Source organism: Montipora capricornis, chromosome 13 (genome assembly GCF_036669925.1).
Source record: "Montipora capricornis isolate CH-2021 chromosome 13, ASM3666992v2, whole genome shotgun sequence".
Classification (NCBI taxonomy): Eukaryota; Metazoa; Cnidaria; class Anthozoa; order Scleractinia; family Acroporidae; genus Montipora; species Montipora capricornis.
In genome coordinates, this window is record NC_090895.1 from 776,664 (window position 1) to 784,163 (window position 7,500).

Consider the following 7,500-nt stretch of genomic DNA (forward strand, 5'->3'; position numbering starts at 1 on the left):
TCAATTACGTTACTCCGAAGTTAAACCGCGTGCGCTCCGTAAGCTGTGCGTGTGAGTACAATCGGAATCAGAAGTTGCAAATCTAACATATATTTTCACTCATCCGGATTGTAATTGGCAAATTCATTGCTATGACTAGAGCTGTCACTGAGTGGTTAAGAGATGCTCTGGGGTCGATCAACAGGAGATGACTTCTGAGGCAGAGTTTGCAATGTTATGGAACCATTTTGCACTGTTGGAAATGTGACAAACGTTTTCATAGTGAATGTAAAAATTTACAAAACAGATCTACATAGGATGGTGCGTGCCTCACTGAATAATTATATGTCGTCTTATCTGTAGGTCTTTGTAGAGATTGCAGAGAGAGGCTTGCAGCTAGCTTACTTGGTGAGACTAGCATAGCAACCCCTTCAAGCGTAACAAAAGAAAGTCTCACACACAGTTTTGCAGAAATGTCTTTGGTAAGTCTGTACTTTTGGTCAAGAGATCCTAATTTTGTGAGTTTCCTGCGCATACTTTGGCCATGTCTTGGGAACGTGTGTGTGGCTTTTGGTGGCTTTACTAAAAGACGTTGAAGGATTTTATTTTTTAATTGGAATGACTGGGGCCAAGGGAATGGTGACGTGTGTAAGGCCAAAGGCTCTCTAGAGTTTTATGGCTGCGCGCAAGCTGGGCACTGGTATGGCGCGTAAATCCTGAATCGTGTATGTTCTTCCAATCTTTATGACGGCAGCGTAACCAAATCTGTAAAATTAACTGCTAATTTTCTCGCATTTCCTAGGGTAAAATTTGTTTTAAATTGGCTCAGTTCTAACCACATACAGTTCCTATCAACTACCCTACATTTGTTAAAATCTGTCTGAATACAGTAAAGGAAAAGACAGATTACAGAATATTGGCAAAAGCGTCTCAGCGACCTTGACTTTTTACCGCTTCAAAATGTCAGGCAATATCATTTCCATAATGTGGCAAAGAACAAGAAAATTCGCCGAAGAAAACTATAAATATTAAGGAATTTAGACGAAAAATAGGAGTATATCTGCCTGTCATTAGATGTGATGTTGCCATGACAACGTCCATAATCTAAAAATTAACACCCAAAAAATAATCCATATTATATCAGTACCCATACTGGTAAATCTCTACAGGGAAACCTTCAAGAGAAATTAAGTAGGTTTCTTTCCTGTAGTGACGGTACATGTATTCACAAATACTCTAGGGAGCCACCTTAAATACATCATGGCAAAAAGCCCGAAAGGATCCTATGGCCTACGTGCGGCAAAACGCTACCCTACAAGTGATTACAGGGTAAGTTTTCTCATTGATCATTTAGATCGCACTAATGAGAAACCGCTGTAAACGGAGATGCTATCACGAGCAGTGGTGTACATTTATACGCTGCTTCAAAAGCTTAACTTATATAAACCCCAAGTTCTCAAAAATAAGAGGTTCCTGTTAACTAAAATGTGTTGCTGGTGAAGCATGCAAACCTTTTATCATACTTTTCTGGCATATAGAAGCTTGTAGCTTTGAATCAATGAAAAAAAACAAAAACAATAAAAGAAGTGAATTAACAATTACATAGCGCAGGTTGATGTTGAAGCATTCGTCGGCTTTGTTCTATCCATTGATTTAATTGATTTAAGAATAGAGCACGTATAAGTTCATTTTCGGTTTTTTAATCCTTAAAAAGTAAGAGAACTGAGAAGTCTTGTTTTCAATTGCAGGTGCATGTTTGTGAGGGTTCAACTGTGGCAGATCGTTGCAGGTTGTTTGCATTGAGTGATTGCAAAGATCCTGCCTTTTATGATGACCGCAAACACAGCCATGGCGACTGTTGCCATCGCTGCTAGTTGTTAGCATCAACAATGGATGATGAAATAGACAACACACTCGTTAAAAATGAAAGCAAGTTAGCGGATGATGATTGTGACGAAATGCGTTTCTTAGTAAAACAGGTAAAAGCTCAAATAGTATCGTGGAAGGCGCATATTTTACGCTCAATCCACCAAGATTCAGCAAGGATTAACTTCCTGGAATCACTAAACGAATCCTTTGTCCTTGTCATCCAGGACTGGGCCAGGAAGTATTTGCCACGGAAGTACCGCGAGAGCCAGACAGACTAGTTTGGAAAACGAGGAATTCCTTGGCATATCAGTGTTGCGTTTACGAGAGTAGATGGCGAAATACAGATGCTGACATTCTGCCATGCATATTTTTAAGGCCTGCATGCAGTCAGGATAGCAATGCCGTGCTCGCAGTAATGGCAGACGTGATCCAGCAGCTGAAATCCATCATGCCATGCTTGACAACCGTCTACTATCGGCAAGACAATGCCGGCTGCTATCACTGCGGGTGATAGCAAATTAGGCCAAAAGGAGGGCATCGTATTCAAGAGGCTTGACTTTTCAGATCCAAAGGGAGGAAAGGGTGCGTGTGGCCGCAAGGCAGCGACCATCAAGTCTCACATGAGAGTCTTCCTAAATTCAGGAAATGACATCGAGACACCAGAACAGATGTTCAAAGCCATGGTATCTTTCGGTGGAGTGCCTTCCCTTATTGTCACGCTTTCTGAACCGTTTACAAGCGTAGAAACTCCAGCATTCAAGATAGATGGTGTAAGCCCTTTATCCAACATAGAGTATTCAGCTGAGGGGATTCGCGTGTGGAGGGCGTACGGAATCGGTCCGGGTAAGATCGTGTATCAGCAGCAGTCTTCTGGACAAGGTTCAGGCGCTTTACCGGCCCTTGTGGTAGCCCAAGTACACCGAAGTAAATGTTCATCGATAAAAGGGCGAACAACTGCTTCCGCGAAGCCCTCAGGGGATGAAAAAGAATCCACAGGCTCGGGAGGGAAAGATGCTTCGACTAGCCTTTTTGCTTGTCCGGAGGACGGATGTATAAAAGGTTCATTAGGCATTCCTCAGTGCTTCGTCACTTGGACTATGGTAAGCACCAATATACCCTTGAGCATGAAACCTTATACGAAAAAGCTGCTGTCCAATATGCAAAACAACTGAAAGGACAAGGAGCCACTATGGTACCCGTCGTTAAGTGTCCCTACCAAACAGCCCAGTGCACGAAATCTGGAACTCGGCTGGGCGCTAAAGGTAACTGGACCTCGACGTACTAGTTTCACTGTTGCACAACGGTCATATCTTACCAAAAAGTTCAAACTCGGAGAGATGATAGGGCAAAAAGCTGATCCGGCATCAGTGGCTCGATCTATGATGCATGCAAAAGATATCAATGGTACCAGGATGTTCCAGTGACGACTTCCTGACAGCCAATCAAATAGGAGGATTCTTTTCACGTCTTGCGTCAAAGAAAACTCTCCCTGACGAAGAAGCTGAAATCGAGGTGATGGAAGCTGCTAGATATGAGGCTGACATTGATACCATGATATCCCAAGTGGTTGACGATCTCACACAAGGCACCCGATTGTGTTTGCCTCTTTCAACCTTTGCGAACTGTCCTCTACAGGGAAACTAAACACCCTTTCAATCCCACTCCTAAGAGAGATGTGTTGTCACTTTGGTATCGCTGTTGACGACATCAAGGTTAGGCGCCGGAAACCGTACATCGAAAAATTAAAAACGCTCAGTGATAAGTGTACTTGTAAGCAGCTATGATTAAAGTAGTATGTATTGGATTAAGTAAATTATATCCAAAAACAGAATTCGACATTTTCTTTTCAAAGTTCTGGTCAAGTTTTCGTTTCTTTGCTGCCCGTGATTCTGTATTATTTCACAATGCAATGTATGATAAGGAATTTCAAGATAACATTTGCTAATTTTTTTCACAATACACAGTTCTGTATACGAGTTTAAAAACGGGACATTGGACTTTCATATTTGCGATTTGGTGGGGTTTAAAATCCTTAAAATTGCCAAAAACCGTAACATCGCCTGGATTAATGGGGTAGCATTTTGTTCTGCGCAGTCTTATGACTGCTCTCTTTGAACGTTTTATGTTGTGCGTGCAATATAGTTAGTGGCACTTTTTGACAACTTTTTCCCCAAACTTCCCGTTGGCCGTTCTCGTCCTCGTTATTGCATCTCAGTTTGTCACGGTTCTTTACGCGCTGACGATTTTATTCTTTTTCAAAGTTGAACTTAATCGAATATCTAGTACGTGCGCAGCGTTTTAAAAAAAAAATGGGATTGTGCAAGTAGTGAATTACTGTTGTTTACCATTTACCAAAAAAAAAATCTGGAAATTTCGGTTGGGAATGTAAATGGTAAGCCTATTTTTTGGTCTTCCCAAAGGAAAATTTTCTGGATAAACGGGATTTCTTGAAAGGTAGTCTAAAATTCCAAACGGAAAACTTGTTTACCATTGGATTCCCCCATGATTTTTCCCCCCCCTCCACTCTCTCAGTAAACTTGAACAAATTTTGTGAATGGTACACGCCGATCCCAACTGAATTTCCCATTCGGGTTTTTGCTTAAATTTGAAAAAACTAGTACCAAACCGGTTTCTTTTTTGGTAAACAAACCACTATTTACATTATAAATACACACACAATTTTACCCTCGTGCGCGGTTCATCAAAAAAAATCTCAGATTATGCCGAAACAATCACCTAGACGGACCAAAATGGCCGCCAGTAGTCGTTTTTTGCTGACTGTAAGTGTAGATGATTTTTTCGCGTTGAAATTTTTTTTTTTCTCTTTTTTTGAAAAAATCACCTGTGTATTATATAAAAAAATGATTTTTATCCACGTAGTCCATTACTGAGTTCCATTGACATGACACAAGTAAAGAAAAAAAAACTAGGGTAGTAGAGTAGAGTGGTGGCGGGAGGTCGTGAGTTCAACTCCGGCCGGACCAACACTCAGGGTCTTTAAATAACTGAGGAGAAAGTGCTGCCTTGTGTATAATTACATCTGCAAAAATGGTTAGACTCTCTAGTCTTCTCGGATAAGGACGATAAGCCGGAGGTCCCGTCTCACAACCCTTCAATGTTCATCAATCCTGTGGGACGTAAAAGAACCCGCACACTTGTCGTAAAGAGTAGGTAGGGATATGCCAACCACTATTGTTTATTTTAAAAATCCGAAATTAAATGGATAAAACAGTACACATACTGAATGCAATAATTGTACATGTTGTGAGTTAACTAAAACGGAAACGACTACACAGAAAAAACGCGCTAACACAGTGTGACCGCTAACAGTACTGATCAGCTCAGGAAGACCAAAGCCCGAAATTCCAGCCAAAAATTAAGGCAAAACACATGTCACCAAGTATAATTTCACTTCAAAGTGGTCCCAAATTATCTCTCGTTGTGTTGCGAACATATTTTGCCGATTTTGGGACCACTTTCCCGTCGCCACATTCTTTACGTTTGTAGCCATAAAACAATGTCTGTTGCTCTTGAAATACTTGCTTTATGCCACGTTTCACACTTTGAAGCACAATTCTCCAGGATAATGCGGATCCAAATCAGTAGAGAGATTATTCTGTTCCTCGAAGAATGCACAAATAGCGCGGCCCGTCGCCATTTTTGTCAGTTAACATTACTAGGGCCCAGGTCACGTCCGTGACGAAAGGAGACAGTTTAAGCTCCGTCCAAAAAGTGGCCCCAAAAAAAAAAAATTTCGCTGATGACACCACGCGTACAGGGACCTACTCACATTTGCTCGAAGCAAAAGTGCCTAATCAATCCCACTCGAAATGTACTTACGGGACTGTTTACAAAGTCAAAACATCCAAGCTGGAAAATACAAAAGATGATATAGTTCCAGAGCATTATTGCAAAAACTTGAGAAAGAAAATCGCTTAACATCACCTCCGCAACTCACGACCTTTACGCGCTTTTTACATATATCGTTTCAAAACAACCTTTTTTTTGGATTAAGGTTATTACTGCTACAATGCGGCGTTTGGTTTTTAGGAGAACTTTTCACAAATACAACAAACAAAACAAAATTCTTTATCTGCTGCCTTTCCCTTCGAATCTCGAGTACTATGCCATTATTACATACCTGCCAACTCTCCCGCTTTCCTTTCCCGGGAGTCTCCTAGTTGGTCATCAAATCTCCCAGTCTCCTACCCTGCGAGCAGAGTCTCTTTCGATCTTCATTGATAAGTCGGGAAGAGGAAAGAAGACTGCTCACGGCCTGCACGTTTCATATCGAGCATGCGTTAACAGTGAATATTGTATTCGATGTCAGTCACGCGTGACCAGTGGCCACAAAACGAAAACAAACGGTCGGGATATTTTCGAAACAAACAAGACAAACGTTCGAAATTCGACAGTATATTTTTGTGAATAAAGCGTTTCAAAGGTATGTTGTTTGCTCTCACTACGTCAATGTTGTGAACCGTTTTCAAATACGATATGAAACCAACTAAATACTCCCGTTTCACAATAAAATGGTCAAAGCGATTCTCAAAATCCAAATTAAGAAAAAAACCTTGAACTACGTTCAAAATCATAATACTCCCGTCTCATTTGAAAAAATATATATATATAGAATGGTCCTTAGTGATTCGGAATTCTGGTTTTTAAAACCATTGTTGCTAACTTTTTTCAAGCGTTTTCAAATAAAAGTTTGTTAGCGTATGCTATAATTGATAAAAAAAAATCGTGCGTTAAGGAAATAAAATCGTAAACTCGTGTAAAGAAAGGCCACGATTATCGCATTGGATTTAAAAAAATTATTTTGAAAACGTGTAACGCGCGTTTTCAAGCTTTTCGAATAAAATGTTTGTTTAAAAACGTATGCTATAATATTTGATAAAAGAATTTTGCGTTATGGTAGTAAAAAAATAAAATATCGTAAACTCGTGTAAAGAAAGAAAAAGCCACGATTATCGCATTGGATTTAAAAACAATAGCGCTGCTATATTAAAATTATAGTTGAAGCGCGACCAGGCTCAATATTTTGCTCGAAAAGTGTATACATTTTCGCATTCGCCAAACCCCCTTTTTTCCTTCATTTAGGTGTTTTCAAAAGGGGTCATTTCATTACATGTCCGCTTCATTAAATTCCTCCTCATTAGAACTCTTTCGTATGGTCTAGGCGAACGTGACTTACCCCTTATTGGTTCGTATAAATGCATGCATGGAGATGGTTATGAAACTCGACAAGTTCAAAGGGTGCGTTTTTTTTTTTTGGAAAATCCAAAAACGGATTTGATCTCCGATCAATGGATTCTTCAGCGTCAAAAAAAAAAAACAAATTCGAAAAAGGATTATTTTCCATGACAACGCAAACCAACAAACCCAGAGTTGCGTGCAATTTGAAAAAAAAAAAAAAAAGTGTTTAACTGGTTTGTTTTTTGGAGAAATTCTTCAATGAAAATGCCACCAGAAAAAAAAAAAAAACCTTAGCGATTGATGAAAGGAGTGGAGAAAAAAGCATGCGTTCTAAGGTACAAATCGATTACAGAGGGTATTTTTTAGATGTGGGAAAGGTGCTAACAATATTATTGCTGTCAAAAACACTTCTAGTGTAATTTCTGGTGTGAATTTGCAGGAAACCTAACTATT